Raw genomic sequence first — 17005 nt, 5'->3', positions numbered from 1 at the left:
AAGCTGCAGTGTGTAACTGTGTGTGTGTCAGAGAAGTGGAACATTTTCTGAGGTATATTCTCATAACTGAATAAAACAAACTTTTCTCACAGGAAAATGTGATCCCTGGAACACTGTTTGAAGTTAGAAAGCTTCCTGAAAAGTTACTGTTTCACTGTTGTTGTTTACAGCAGCAGGGCCCACAGTTTGGTTTACAAACATATTCTAGTCTTACGTTTGGTTCCAGGTTCCTCAAAATAATTTTGTTTTGATTTCTGATGATAGAATTATTCAATACTAAGAATTACATGTAGAGAAAATATGTTTAGTAAACTAACTGCAGGCTCTGTGAATGTAAACAAACCCCCCTCCTCTGAAACTACATAGTGTACCTTTAACTTTGTTGAGGGCAGGGAGAGATGTATTGTGTACCAGGTTTTAGCAAATTGCTATTTTCCACCTGTAGTGATGTATTTATGTTTAGGTTACAACTAACCTGTTTAATAATCTTAACTCTGTGTTTTTATATTCTGATGACAAAGTACAAAGACTTTTAACACATTGATGTAATTAAAATATAAAAAGCTCTGTCACTCCGTTCTGCTCACTTCTCTCATTGACTAGTTTTTATATCTGAAATATCACAGGTGAAATGAAGTATTTGTATATTATTTTAAGTACAAGTTTGAGGCACTTGTACTTTGTATCTTTGTACCTCACTCTCCGGTTGAAAGCTTGGATGTTCACAAGCTACCCAGCACTGTCAAAATAATTCAAATTTGATCCATAATTACATATTAATGAAAAAACAGTTGTAGTCCAATAATATTCTGCATTATCTAATGTACTTTAGCTTCTCTGAAAATGGTGAAATATTTTACTTTGACACCCGTACCTGTATCTGAATATAAGCTGAGGAAAGTCAGAATACAAGTAGAGCTGACTTTAAACTGCTGCATTTTAATCAAACCAACATATAAAGATAATTATACAAGTATGCAAGTGAATCTATAACTTAAATGAATGACACTCCTCAGACCAATGAAGGTAAATACTGGAAACGGCTCAAAGTGTTTAAATGCTCTGAGCAATAAAAACTTCTGTCTTGTTTTATTTTGACTTTAAGCAATTTTGTTGTTGCTTTCAATCTGTTGATATTTAAATGACACCAACAATATTAATGAAACGTCCAGAGATGCTTTGCAGTGATTTTTAATGACAAAAGAATCAGACAAATTACATCACATGAATTTGTCTTCATTCAGTTGCAGATTTAAACATTTATGATTTATATGCTTTTATATGAAGAAAACTGAGAAGTTAACTTGACTTTGAGGCAGTGATTCAGATTAAGATTATGATCATTTTCAAAACGCGCTCTACACTATACCACAGGAGCGCCCCAAGATTAGGATCTTTTAAACACCAGAATTATTAAAGAAATTTAAAAAACTGCATTAACATCATGTAGATGAAGATGTTTGTGTGTTACATGGTGAAAAGCATATGCCCACTGAAGGTGGTGTGGTGATTGTGATTGTCAAACACTGCTGCGCTAGTATACAGACTCACAGACAAAACATCTCCAGCCTCCAGGATCAGTGTGACGCCTTGAGAAGCAGAGGCATAGTATTTAATCAGGTACTCGTATGCGATGAAGATGGGCTTTGAGTTCTTCATCAACACAGCACCGGTTTGATGACTACCTTGTTGATAGACGTGCCACTCAAAGTGATAGGCTCCTCTCAGCGGTGCAGTGAAGACACCTGTGGAAAGTTTTTTTTTTCATTTTAAAGCAAGTGAATAGGGTAAAAAAATAGATATACCATGAAACCTTGTCAGTTGGTCTCTGAAACCAAAAAATGTGAAATTAAATGAAAAAAAAGTTACACATTTTGATGAAATGTTTTAAATATTTTCCTAAATAAAATCGATTATTTGCAAATTTGCATCTCTTTTTAAAACCCAAAATCTGGATGTTGATGAAGCCAGAGAAATCTGGCTAAAAAACAATCTTAATTTTTTCAACCTAGCCTATTAGTTTCCAAAGTTTAAACATAACAGATTTTGGATAAAACTTTTTTAATTTTATAAATCATAAAAATAATAAATACAGCTCCTAGAAAAAATGCTTTTTCAGTACGTTTCTAAGACGTTAACCATTGCCTGAAATTGAATTTTGGTTTTGCCTGCAGTATATCGCCTTAAATGGAGAATCAACTATTTTCGCCATCGGCCAAAACTGAAATGTTTAGTTCAGGTACCTGTGTGTGGGTTGTAGGCGTTTCCAATGTTGGTGACGACGCGTTTGAAGACCAGAGGAGTTTGTCTGTTAAAGGGTCCAAAGGTTTGACTGCCAGAAGCCCACAGAGAGGCAGAGAAAGCCACCTGTTTACCTGAGAGAGAGAGAGAGAGAGAGAGAGAGAGAGAGAGAGAGAGAGAGAGAGAGAGAGAGAGAGAGAGAGAGAGAGTGAGAGAGATTCAGCTGTCTGTGATGCCACAACACTGGCATCATTATTCTCTGTAGTTTACCCTCTATCCATCAATCAACATTTATTTATAAAGCAACCAGCAGTTCCACAGTGCTACTGCGTTTTAAAAGCCTTGTTAAATAAATATGTTTTCATGTTAGATTTAAACTGGGCTGCGTCTGTGATGGTGTTAATGTCAGGGGGAGACATGTTCCATAGTCTCGGGCAGCAACTGTTAAAAAAACATTTGACCCGCATTTTTTGTGCCCAGCACAAAAAATGCGGGTCAAATGTCTGAAGGGACCCGCTTTTTTTTTTCAAACTCATGTTTTTATGAGTTTTTTTTCATGTCCATTCCAATGGACACCAAGACACGATGCACGTAAAATGCCATACAAACATTAAAAATAAAAAGCTTATATGTCCTCAGGTATGGCCTAAACATCTGGAACTGGATGTTTTTGAGTCTGTGTAAGGTTCTGAACATGCACAACTTGATAGGTGTATCACAGCGAGGGTAGGGAACGGCAGTGAGGTCATCACCAGGAAAGCCCAGTGCCTACTAGAAGAGAGGGAAATGCTATGACGCAATCTGAACATGCACATGAAGACAATATATGTAGGATTGTAGATAAGATAAAATAAAAAATAAATCAGTTTTGCCTTCAGTAAACGATCATGGAACTTCCAACACATAACCATGCTTTTTATAGTATGCTAATTAACCTTTAACAAGGTTATTCGCCCGACTCCTGATGTCCATTACAATGGACATCGGATTTAGAAAAAATCCTACAAATTAATTACGTGACATATGTTCAAAATAACTTCAAATATTATCACTTGTAATAGTTGAAATTACACTGAGAGCACGTTTGTTTGGCTAGCATGAACATAAATGTAGATCTTAGATTGAAAATGGGCAGTTACTCTTCCCTCTCTGGATCTGCTCAGCCATACTTGTCTTGTCAGATGTCTGTCACTCTCAGAGCATGCTCAAAGTCATTACATGATGTTGATTGGATAATCAGGATCCAATCAGTAACCAGCAATGCTGACATCATCTAATTACAGAGTATTTATTGGTTTAGAGAAAGAAATATGTCATGTCCATTCCAATGGACGCCGGGGCTGAAGGGGTTAAAGTGTGATCACCCCAAAGTTTGTACCTCGACCGTGAGACTTTAAAAGAAGTTGCTTGGATGACCACAGTGACCTGCTGTCACTTTAGCAAGATTTGTTTTTAGTAAGGAAAATATATTCTGGTTTCATTCGCTTTTAAATATTTTATTCATTCACTTTTCTAATGTGTATTCTGTATTTTAATCTTGCCCCTGTAAAGCACTTTGAATGGCCTTGTGTCTGAATTGTGCTATATAAATAAACTTGCCTTGCCTTAAAATGTTTGAACATGTTTTTGTTAGAGGAGATGTGATTAATCCACAAACCTTGCAGCTGTTTCTTCAGCTTCTCAACCTCAGTCTGCTGATTCTCCAGTTTGTCCAGTTTTGCTGCTTGTTCTGAAATAAAAACGCAGATAAAGTTTGAGAGAGAGCGAGAGTGCAATGGAAATATATTCAGCTGTCTGTGAACACAAGCCTGGTATCATTATTCTCTGTAGTTTATCATCTACCCATCTGTGACAAAACAGGCATGTCACTGGTTGCAGGCACAACTGGCTAGAGACATTAATTTACAGATCATTCCTTTCTGTCATTGTGGTGAAATCATGCACCACAATACAGTCCAGCTTCACACACACACCCTGCACTTAGTAACACAAATACACACACAAATTGTCTTTAAAAATATTTTTTAAAGCTGTAATCTGCCATTTCTAGAGGCTGTAAATGTAATTGCAGGCTCTTCTGGACCAGAGTTTCTTTCTACACTTAACATTATTGACTGTATGAAGTCAGTAGATTTGAACCTGCAGAATGCTTTCTCTGTTCTGATCCAACATTGTGACCCAGAAGTTATGAGAAGTGCAGACAGAGAGAGTTTGTATCACTACAGCAGTTAGAGCTCTCGCCCCGGCCTATAGATAGTATATAAAGGGCCCAGGCTTTCCTGCTGCATTCGAGTGCACATGGAAAATGGTGAACTTCAGACACGGCAGCACACACACTGTCCAGAAACATCTTTTCATACATTTTGAAAATGTTGGACCTAGGACCATGTCTTATACAAACCATAGTCTGTATATAAAAGATACAAACAAACTTAAAAAACAAACAGATGTACTGGAATGCACACAGGTCTGAACTGAGTACTACTGAGTCTGAAGCTCCCATGTCCTGAGTACATGAACGCACCATTGCAGCTATCAGGTTGATACGGCATAGCCCCTCTGATAGTATAACAGGGCAAAGCAGCAAATACAGGCGCTTTCATCAGTGGGTCACTCACATGCTTAATCACCATAGTTTTAATCCACTGTTTGACTGATAGGGACTTAACAGACAGTTAATTAGATACAAATCTTACGGTGTATAACTTTAAACAATTAAGAAATCCTCACAACCTGAACTTAATAGTATAATACTCTAGAGGAGGAGACGTGATTAATCCACACACCTTGCAGCTGTTTCTCCTGCTCAGTCTGCTGTTTTGCTGCTTGTTCTTAAAAAAGAATAAAACATAGAATGTGATTTCACTGCACCATCAATTTATATGGAAAATGCCCCAAAGTATTTCTGGAAGAAACCAAAAATGAATGATTATTCCACACACCTTGCAGCGTTGCATTCAGCTTCTCAACCTCAGTCTGCTGATCCTCTAGTTTGTCCAGTTTCGCTGCTAGTTCTGGAAAAAATAACAAAACATGCAGATAAAGTTTGATTCCACTGCAGCAGCAGTTTGTTTGGTAATTGCTTTGAGAGATTTGTGGATGAAATTCAGAATTACAATCAAATGTATTGTCCATTTCCTGGGAGATGCAATACCCAAGGAATGCAAGTTATTTATCTTGGAAGTATAAATGAGAAATTATTTATTTCTAAATAAAGCCGATTCTGTAATACAGTCTCATCTACACAAGGCATTTTGTTGAGGCCTTTTTATGTGAGCTGTTTAGTGTAGTCTTAAAGCTGCAGTGTGTAGAATTTGGGTTTTATTTCCTAGCAGATTTTGTAGAAAGTAATTATAATATCCATAAGTACATTTAATTTAGTGCATAATAGCTTAATTATTTTTTTTTATTATTATTTTTTCCCTTAGAAAGGGTCTCATATATGTCCATATTTCTGCATATCTTGGACCAAGGCCTAGTGCCGCCATCTTGAAAGTGTCATAGTTGGAATGTCATCAGGTGCATTGTTTCAAATTTAGAATTGTTCTTGTCCTTGAAGGCCACTGTAGCTTCTGTTATTATTTGAAAGGGTTGGGTTGCATTCTAGAACTTTGTAGAACTTTCTTGATGATGTCGTATTACACACTGCACCTTTAAAAGGTGGACTTAAATACTCTCTGTTAGACTTGTTTAGTTTAGACTTAAACTTTTTTGTAATGTTATTTTATTTTGTTCTTTTATTTCCACAGTTCCCCATCAAAGATCTATACAGCTATGAGAAAGTCACCTGTTCACATTTATCAGACTGATTGTATCAAGAAACAGAATCAACAAATAAAAGAGAAATTGTAATCAGGAAAGTGAAAAATACTTAGTGACTTACTGTTGATGAAAATATGCCATGACACTGCAATGTGCATAACAACAGTGTTTCTAAAGGTTTAAATGCTTTTCTATTAACCTGACAGACACTGTACCTTTATTCTCTGCTTGCAGGTTTTTCACCTCCACGGTGAGCTCTCTCAGTGCAGCGCGGACCGACAGAGTCTTTTTCTCTTCAGCGTAGACGGAGCAGACGAGCATCAAAACCACAAGGACCTTCATCATGACGCTGATGGTTGAACTGTGTGATGTGTTAACCTGTGATGTGTTTATGTAGAACAGCAGAAAGAGGCGTGGAGGTTTTCTGAGTATTTCCTTATTCCCAGAAACATAAACACACGTGGATTTCCTCATTTTCAGAATCATAAACACACTGACAACATCTTTCACTTGAGGAAGTTTGTGCCAACCAGTGGTGGAAAGTAAGTAAAGCATGAACAGGAAAAGGAAAAGAAAAAACAAAGGTTTGTTCAGATCCAGTGTCATCAAATTAGACAAAGAATTCATTCAGGGCGCCATTATATCTCTATACTGGGAACACCTCTGAATCCCCAGATAAGAGGAAGAAAATGAGTGATTAGGGAATCTCCAGAACTGAACACATTTGTACTTTAAGTTGGTTTTCACTTTATGTGTTTCTTAAATGATTATTTCCTTCTCTTAAATTAATTAATAATAAATTCAAACAGGAAGGCTTTTATGAATAAACTCTGTATAAAGATTTTTAAGTGCAGCTTCCTTGAAGTCTGTAGCTTAAAGTGTTCAGTGGTTTAAGTCTGGACGTCTGTGTGACCCTGAATGTGCTCGTACATCATCCTGCTGATGAATGAATGAAGTTATTGTGAGCATGAAAACATGGAGCCACGTGAGGGTGAAGGATTGCATGGTTGATGTGTTACATTAACTGATGCATTACTTCCAAGCTGCACATCCTGCAGGTCTGTGACTTTGCAAATATGAACAATGAACAATATGAACATTTCCTGATTTCATCATAAACACCATCAACTTCCTGGTTCACACACCTCTAGTCAGCAAACAGCTAATGTCAAAATATGGTTCACTTCTGTTCAATCAAACATTTCACGTTGGACCCCCTTTAAAATGATAAATGGTAACGCAAAGCTCTGGATCTACCAGTTATTCTTTGTTACTTCTCTCACCTATTGTCATGAAGGCTGGGCCATGACCCAAAGAACTAGATTATATGAGAGGCGGAAATGGGTTTTCTCAGGAGTGTGAGAAGCTCTGTCATCCCTGAGAGACTCGGAGTAGATCAAGATATCAAGATTGTTGGCAATGACATTTTCACGTCTCGTGCTTCAACAATAAGATATTAAAGAAGAAAAATGTATGAGAGAAAGACACGAGAGGAGAGCCACCTCAGACCTGAATAAACCCAAATAATAGTGTAAATAAAATGTATACAAAGAACAATAGTGTGTAGTGTTCAAATCTTTATTCCTCTACTACTTCTGTACTTAGTTTAGCTGAATAACTCATTCAAATTTGAACCATTCAATCCTACCTGGATAACATGTAGTTAACATGCGGTACGCTACAATTGGGACCCACTTTAAATTCAAGGGAAAATTAAGAGGCTAATTCAACTGTGTCCTATGGGAGCTGTTTAGTAATATTTTCTGGAATAATTTTGTAATACTTAATAATAATAATGGATTGGATTTATATAGCGCTTTTCAAGGTACTCAAAGCTCTTTACAGGGTTCCAGGTTCCATTCATTCACACACAGTCATACCGGTGGTGGAAAACTACGATAGTAGCCACAGCTGCCCTGGGGCAGACTGACGGAAGCGTGGCTGCCATTCAGCGCCATCGGCCCCTCCGACCACCACCTCAAACATACAGCAGTCATACACATTCACACAAGGCAAGGTGTTGCCCAGGGACACAACAACCATGACACAGGTTGCCAGGCGGGAATCGAACCGCCAACCCTTGGATTGTTGGCCGACCTGCTTAACCACCTGAGCCACAGTCGCCCCTGAGCGGTAAATTCAGCCTCAATATATGGGCAAAAATTTTATTTCCTTCTTTATTTGTAGCCAGCCAAGCCCCTCATGTGTTCACTGAAGCACTAATGTGCTTAAAAAGTAAATTTAGGAAATAAAAAAAAACTAAGCTGCTGTGATAGGGAAGCTGTGGCTTCTGTTAGTGGGGTAAATCAGGCCGTGACACGGCGAGTGAAGTGACGTCTGCCGACAGTTGGGATGATTGACAGCCGCACGTCACATAAAAAAAGAAGAAGAAAACTGAAGAATACGCTCACAGGAGGATGAAGGTAAGCATTGGTTCATCATGAAGTTCACTTGTGGGGTGGAGGTGGTGGTAGCTATAATGTAAGCTAACTAACTTTTGAGCACGCTATTTTTGTTCTGCTGGCTAGTTCAGCTAGCCTCAGCTAACTTGCTAGGATTTAGTATGTAAACAAAGCCAGCCTCTCAGTCACAGACCTCTTTTGCTGTTAAATGTTTTCCATAGTAACATTACTTTAGAATTATTGCATTAAGGTTAGTATGTTGTCTTTTTATCGGCATATAATGTGAAGTGTGCTATATAATTACATCTTATTATTATAAGGCCTATTATAATGAGTATAAGTATTGTAGTTGTAGTAGTAGGCCTAGCCTATAACAGAGGATTATTCAAAAAGCCTCTGTCACAGAACACACAGTGGTTAGTGGCGATCAGTTTAGACAGGAGGCCTATTGTGCTGGTGATATGGTGAAGTTCAGGATGGGATATCGACAACAGGACCTGCGGTTGTTTATACTTCAATTCAACGAAAAAAACTGGAAGTTTGCAGTGTAAGTCTTGTTCTCTAATGTTTTCAAACTTCTTAATTAGCCGCCGTAATAATTTAGATGAGAAGCAACATGTGGTTATTCTTCATTATTGTTTGACAGCTTAGCTTTCGTGTATAACCCACTAGCTAGCAACCCATAACGGCTAATATGTGTTAGCAATAGCGTCCTAATTTGTAAGTAGTACCATTTGATGAGGATGTTCATAATTAACTGTTCACAAATAATGCAAAAGTGGATGGACATTATAACCCTTATTGCAGGGCTGCTATAATAGACGGTATTAGTTTTAGCTTGGTGTTTTTAATTCTACTCAAATCTACATGAATATTGTTTTGTAACATTCTGTCTTTTCAATGGCTTAGGGCCAATTTGCAGCCGCAGTGTTGCCTCAACATTTCACACAAAAGTAAATTAGGGTTAACAAATGTTTATTGTTGTTCTTCTGGGTTTACTCATATGTTCAACTTGTGAACTGCACAATCTGCTTTTTCTACAGGCTCATCTTGGCAGTCCTGCATTTCAACCATAATGGCAGCTGAGAGGTTACTTGAACCAGTGAAGATAAGGCTTTTCTTGCAGTTTTTTAGTATCCAGGTTAGCTTAGCTAAAACACTGGTAGTCAGGGGGAGCAACCCTGATGTATTACTATGGATTAACATAAACTAATTTATTAAGTAAAGCTTGAGTATGAAATCATTCAAATTGGCTCCTTAATTACATATTTTTGACAAAACTGTTATAGTCCAATAATATTCTGAATTCTTTAATATATATTAGCTTCTAAGAAAATGGTGAAATATTTTCCTTTGACACCCCGTACCTGTATCTGAATATAAGCTTAGGAAAGTCAGAATACAAGTAGAGCTGACTTTAAACTGCTGCATTTTAATCAAACCAACATATAATAAAGATATTTATACAAGTATGTAAGTGAATCTATAACTTAAATAAATTAAACTTTCAGACCAATGAAGGTAAATACTGGAAACGGCTCAAAGTGTTTAAATGGTCTGAGCAATAAAAACTTCTGTCTTGTTTTATTACGACTTGAAGCAATTGTTTGTTTTTTCTTTCAAACTGTTGATATTTAAATGACACCAACAATATTAATGAAACGCCCAGAGATGCTTTGCAGTGATTTTTAATGACAAAAGAATCAGACAAATAACATGACATGAAATTTGTCTTCATTCAGTTGCAGATTTGAACATTTATGAATTATATGCTTTTATATGAAGGAAAACGAGAAGTTAACTTGGACTTTGCTGCAGTGATTCAGATTATGATCTTTTAAGCATCAGAATTATTAAAGAAATTAAAAACCTGCATTAACACCATGTAGGTGAAGATGTTTGTGTGTTACATGGTGAAAAGCATATGGCCACTGAAGGTGTTGTAGTGGTCGGTGTTGTCAAACACTGTTGAGCCAGAATACAGATGCACAGACACGACATCTCCAGCCTCCAGGAGCAGTGAGGCGCCGTTAGAAGCAGACGATCCATTGGACGACTGATACTCATATGCGAAGAAGATGTTCTCTGAGTTCTTCACCAAGTAGGCGCCAGTAGCACCACCTTTCTCTCCATAAATGTGCCACTCAAAGTGATAGGCTCCTTTCAGCGGCGCAGTGAAGGCACCTGTGGAAAGTTTTTTTTCATTTTAAAGCGAGACACTGCAGGTGAATAGGGTAAATCAGGGGTTCTCAACCTTCTGCAAGCTGGGCCCCCCCCCCAAAGCTGGGTCATTGCAGTTGCGACTTAACTATGACATTTATGTGATTAATCTCGATTAAATATTTTAATCGTTTGACAGCACTACCATTTATTTATTAATTTATCTGAGGAGCCGTCCCACTTCAACCCCTGGAATAGTAATAATCTGCATTTTGGACAGAAGCTTGCAGGTAGGCGATTTTAATGTGAGATCTGAGCCTGCTTTGCCTTGCAAAGATCCTCAATTCTTGGTGCAATGTTTGATAAACATCAAATCATCCTCGATTTGAGGCTATCGATAGTAAATCGATATCAAGATTGATAACAGATAGACTAGCGATAGCTGGCACAAGCGAACTTGGCAAGAAACTGGAGTGACTGGAGCAGTGTGAGTGAAATGCAGTTCAATTTATTTGCCGTGGGAGTGAGTGAAGAAACAGGGTGGGAACAGCAGCGGCCATGCGCATGCGCGATTCATTTGCAGCCTGGACGCGGAGTAGGCTAGTGTGTATTTCCTCTCTGTTCTGAGACTGCTGCGGGAGGCTACTGAGAGACTAACCGCCTGTAAGTGCTCTTGGACAGGCAGGGGCTCATGGCAGCAGTCGCTGACAATTATTTTTTTTTTTTAAGATTTTTTTAAAATCTTTTTTTAATATTTTATTTTTTTCCCATCCCGTAGCGTAGCCTCTTCGCGCCCCCCGGTAGAGGGGGGCGCGAAGAGGCTACGCTACGGGATGGGAAAAAAATAAAGGCTAGGTTGAGAACCACTGAGGTAAACAATGAAATGTATAGATATTACCATGAAACCTTGCTAGTTGGTTACTGACATAAAAAGAATGTTTTAAATTTTTTTGAGAAATTCTTGAAATAATTAGCATATTTGCAAAAATCAAATCAATTATTCATACATTTGCATCTCTTTTTAAAACCCAAAATCTAGATGTTGGATGAAGCCAGAGTTAAAATCTTTAATTTTTTCAACGTATTAGTTTCCAAAGTTTTTACAGAACAGATTTTGGATACAGACTTTTTCATCTTATAAATCATAAAAATAATAGATACAGCTCATAAAAAATGCTTTTTCAGCATGTTTGTAAGAAGGAAACGTCTCATAAATCAGACAATGAACAACATATGAACTAATCCTTCTGTAATAACCTTCAGAATAGTGCTGAGAATGATTATGGAAAGTTTGGTTCATGTAAGTGCTTTAGATGTTGAGATTTTTGTTTCAGAGTATTGAAAAAACTTATGTTGAAATGATGGCTGTTAATAATATGGTTGTATGGAGAAATAATGTAATGGAGGCTAAATAGACACACATCTCAAATTTAATCATTGCTTGAAATTGAATTATGGTTTTCCCTGCAGTATATCTCCTTAAATGAAAATTCAACTGTTTTCGCCATCGGCCAAAACTGAAATGTCTAGTTCAGGTACCTGTGACTGGGCTGTAGGCGTTTCCAATGTTGGTGACGACGTGTTTGTAGACCAGAGGAGTGTGTTGGCTAAAGGGTCCAAAGTGTTGACGGCCAGTAGCCAACAGAGAGGCAGAGAAAGCCACCTGTTTACCTGAGAGAGAGAGAGAGAGAGCGAGAGAGAGAGAGAGAGAGGGGGGGGGAGAGAGAGAGAGAAAGGGGGAGAGAGAGAGAGAGAGAGAGGGGGGGGGGAGAGAGAGAAAGGGGGGGAGAGAGAGAGGGGGAAGAGTGAGAGGGAGGGGGAAGAGAGAGAGAGAAAGGGGGAGAGAGAGGGGGAGAGAGAGAGAGGGGGAAGAGAGAGAGAGAGGGGGGGGGGAGATTGAGAGAGAGAGAGAGAGGGGGGAGAGAGAGATCAGAGCAGATTAAGGCAGAGCCAATGGGAGGCCTCGCTCATGATGTCATCCTTTAGAATCCTCTGACATCACTCTCTCGTCAGCTGTTCACAGCAACAACACTGAGTTATAAAAATAGGTAAACAAGTGAAAACTAGAAAATGTGTGAAAATGAAAAGGTCTAGTCATGCAATCAGCATCAGTTGTGTGTAACATCTGTGCCTGTCTGTCTGTCTGTCTGTCTGTCTGTCTGTCTGTCTGTCTGTCTGTCTGTCTGTCTGTCTGTCTGTCTGTCTGTCTGTCGAGTGAGTGAGTGAGTGAGTGAGTGAGTGAGTGAGTGAGTGAGTGAGTGAGTGAGTGAGTGAGTGAGTGAGTGAGTGAGTAGATAGATAGATAGATAGATAGATAGATAGATAGATAGATAGATAGATAGATAGATAGATAGATAGATAGATAGAGTTGTGTTCAAAATAATAGCAGTGTGTTTAAAAAATGTAGTAAAGATCAAAATCCTAATAATAGCTTTTATTTCCAAACACACAAATGCATTGGGGTCATTGCACATTCAATTCCAAATCCAAATATGAAGAAGCTTTTGTCAAATGTTTCTTCATCTTTACAGAAAGTGAAGAAAAAGGAATATTAGACTGTTCAAAAGAATAGCAGTGTCTGCATTTTTCTTTACAACTCAAACATTTACTGTATCAGCTGAAACATGCATGAAGATTTAGCTTTCCTATGAATCACTGAACTAATATTTAGTTGTATAACCTCTGTTTCTGAGAACTGCTTCACATCTGTGTTGCAGGGAGCCGACCAACTTATGGCACCTGTGAACAGGTGTTTCAGCCCAAGACGATTGGACTACATTCCACAATTCCTCTGCATTTCTTGGTTTTGCCTCAAAAACAGCATTTTTGATGTCTATTGGATTGAGGTCCAGGGATTGGGCTGGCCACTCCATAACGTTAATCTTGTTGGTCTGGAACCAAGATCTTGTTCGCTTACTGGTGTGTTTGGGGTCGTTGACTTGTTGGAACACCCATTTCAAGGGCATTTCCTCTTCGGCATAAGGCAACATGACCTCTTCAAGTATTTGAATGTAACCAAACTGATCCATGATCCATGGTATGCGATAAATAGACCCGACACCATAGTATGAGAAACATCTCCATAACATGATGTCTGCGCCACCATGCTTCAGTGTCTTCAAAGTGTACTGTGGCTTGAATAGGGGCCGCAGACAGTTTGTTAGACGACCCCCAAACACTGAATTCAAGTCACTTTCTGTAAAGATGAAGAAAGATTTGACATTTTTCTTCATATTTGGATTTGGAATAGAATGTGCAATGTCCCCAATGCATTTGCGTGTTTGGAAATAAAAGCTATGATAAGGATTTTGATCTTGCCTCAATTTCTTAAACACACTGCTATTTTTTTGAACACAACTGTAGATAGATGGATAGATTAATCCACAAACCTTGCAGCTGTTTCTTCAGCTCATCAACCTCAGTCTGCTGATTCGCTGCTTGTTCTGAAATAAAACAACACAGATAAAGTGTGTGTGTGTGAGAGAGAGAGAGAGAGAGAGAGAGAGAGAGAGAGAGAGAGAGAGACAGAGAGAGAGAGAGAGAGAGAGAGAGAGAGAGAGACAGAGAGAGAGAGAGAGAGGAGAGAGAGAGAGAGAGAGAGAGAGAGAGAGAGAGAGAGAGAGAGAGAGAGAGAAAGAGAGAGAGAGAGAGAAAATATATTCAGCTGTCTGTGAACACAACACTGGCATCATTATTCTCTGTAGTTTATCCTCTATCAATCAATCTACATTTATTTATAAAGCCCTTTACAGCAACCAGCAGGTCCAAACTGCTTTACATCAAGGAAACAATCAAATGTAACAAACAGTAAGAAGAGAAAAGTTTACACAACAGCAGGAGGAAAATGTCACAGTGCTACTGTGTATTAAAAGTATTTCTAAATTAATATGTTTTCAGGTTAGATTTAAACTGGGCTGTGTCTGTGATGGTGTTAATGTCAGGGGGAGACATGTTCCATTGTCTCGGGCAGCAACTGTTAAAGTGTGATCACCCCAAAGTTTGTACCTCGACCGTGGGACTTTAAAAGAAGTTGCTTGGATGACCACAGTGACCTGCTGTCACTTTATCAAGATTTTTTAGTAATGAAAATATATTCTGGTTGAAAATGTTTGAACATGTTTTTGTTAGAGGAGACGTGATTAATCCACAAACCTTGCAGCTGTTTCTTCAGCTCATCAACCTCAGTCTGCTGATTCGCTGCTTGTTCTGAAATAAAACAACACAGATAAAGTGTGTGTGTGTGAGAGAGAGAGAGAGAGAGAGAGAGAGAGAGAGAGAGAGAGAGAGAGAGAGAGAGAGAGATGATCTATCCATCAATCAACATTTATTTATAAAGCCCTTTACAGCAACCAGCAGGTCCAAACTGCTTTACATCAAGGAAACAATCAAATGTAACATACACTAAGAAGAGAAAAGTTTACACAACAGCAGGAGGAAAATGTCACAGTGCTACTGTGTATTAAAAGTCTTTCTAAATTAATATGTTTTCAGGTTAGATTTAAACTGAGCTGCGTCTGTGATGGTGTTAATGTCAGGGGGAGACATGTTCCATTGTCTCAGGCAGCTACTGTTAAAGTGTGTGTGTGTGTGTAGGCCTAGGTGTGGGCTAATAAAAAGGGAGAGAGATAAAAAGGTGAGAGCAGCATAAAGCAAAGCAAAAAGGTTTTCTTGACCTCTGCCTTTTTCCTTTCCTCAGCTGTTATAATGCTGCCTTCACGCACGGCGGTGGAGACAAACCCAAAACGACACTGAGGGACTCAGCGGTCCGGTGATAAGGAAACAGTAGCCTACACTAAGGTTTAACAAGAAACGTTATAAAGACAGACTTAAAATAACGCTCTCTGCCCAAAAAGTTCTGACTTGGATTAGATAACGGAGCTATCGATGTGCAAAAACCATCGTTACATGTGTCTGATGACGGGCCGTTATATTAATAATAAACAGCGCGCTGCACATTAGAACAGAGTTTACATTAACGGCGTGGTAATTGTTTAGAAGACTGTTAAGGCTGAAGGGCTCCTAAAGCGTTTACATTGGGCTTGATTTTCTTTTTCACTGTTATTTTAATAGTCATCCCTACAATTTATATGAGACTGTCCACCGTGACCCGCGTTCATTTGAAAAAATCGTACTTGAGTACGGTACAGGGCAACTTTGCCTGGTGTGATTGCGCCCTTAGAAGAAGTTGCTTGGATGACCACAGTTAGATTTAAACTGGGCTGCATCTGTGATGGTGTTAATGTCAGGGGGGGACATGTGCGACCACCCCAAAGTTTGTACCTCGACCGTGGGACTTTAAAAGAAGTTGCTGAAAATCCACAGTGAAAATGTTTGAACATGTTTTTGTTAGAAGAGGAGACGTGAATCCACAAACCTTGCAGCTGTTTCTTCAGCGTCTCAGCCTCAGTCTGCTGATCTGAAGAAAAAACACAGATAAAGTTTGAGAGAGAGAGGGGACCTGTTTTTTTTCTTGCAAAAATGTATTTTTTGCATGTAAAAGTACATTGTCCTGCTGTCAACTTAATCGATTGTTGTGCCAAAGCAAATTGATTCAGCTAGAAAAACTTCTATCATACATGTTGATAAAACTACCAACATATGAAACCATGTGATGATGCTAGTTAAAGATTAGCCTGAATTGCTGAGAGGGGTAGTTTTTTCTCAAATTGTGGCAGTGGGGTAAAGTGAGACAAATGCTGTGGGGTAAAGTGAGACGGTGTCTGTGCCCTCTTTTAATGAATCCATTATATTTGAGGTAGCAAGGAGACTAGTTTGAATAGGACAAAAGACAATGTGGGCCATAGGTGGGGGATGAATGGTTATAGGGGTATCAGCAAGGGCATAGTTTGGCAGGTATGTATCTGGGGGACAGAAGAGTGACCTTTAACTGCAATGGACTCTAAGTAATATGTCTTTATTCAATGAATGATCCCAATAAAACAAATGCAGAAAAATATTAATCAAAAACGCAAAAGATGGAAAAAGACAGCTGGGTCTAGTCCTGTTCTGAGTCCCAGGCTGTTCTAGCTGGTTCTGATTGTTCTTTGCTCTGACCCCCAGACACTAGCTGGCTCTAAGGGTCCTGTGTTCTGACCCCCAGACTGTGTTTTAATCAAACTGGTTCTATCTGTCATTTGAATGATAATTATTGAATATGAATTATATGTTGTATTTGATCAGAGTTACTTTCAAGTGTTTAGAACAATGTTGCTAAATTGACCAAATCCCATGATTCTGTTACTCGTTTGACATTAGTTTTGTAATATTTGATTTCAAGCTAGCTGTCAGTATTCTAACTGTTACAACATGTGTTGTTATGGTAGTTTAGAGTGGAAAAAGCAAGTGGTTCAGTTTACCCCCTTGATTTTTTTGGTCTGTCTCAGTTTACCCCAAAGCTGGGGTAAAGTGAGACACACGTCAACTTTTTTTTTAAACAATCA

The 17005-nt window shown here is 38.6% G+C and overlaps 1 protein-coding gene and 1 long non-coding RNA gene across 2 annotated transcripts in view; one reads left to right on the top strand and one right to left on the bottom strand.

The window, feature by feature from the left end:
- LOC307260541 (uncharacterized protein) overlaps positions 1-17005 on the top strand; it is a gene marked incomplete at its 5' end in the record, with an annotated part of 198439 nt that overhangs the window by 1055 nt on the left and 180379 nt on the right. The gene's annotated exons all lie outside the window — the stretch shown is intronic.
- LOC307260270 lies at positions 10257-13975 on the bottom strand. Its single transcript, XR_013845182.1, has 3 exons — positions 13955-13975; positions 12105-12236; positions 10257-10589 (listed from the first exon to the last, which is right to left on the bottom strand). It is a non-coding gene; the product is annotated as an uncharacterized lncRNA (long non-coding RNA).

This window comes from Ammodytes marinus, assembly GCF_949987685.1.
Source record: "Ammodytes marinus genome assembly, chromosome: 14".
Lineage (NCBI taxonomy): Eukaryota > Metazoa > Chordata > Actinopteri > Uranoscopiformes > Ammodytidae > Ammodytes > Ammodytes marinus.
This window is presented reverse-complemented; position numbering and strand designations above follow the sequence as displayed.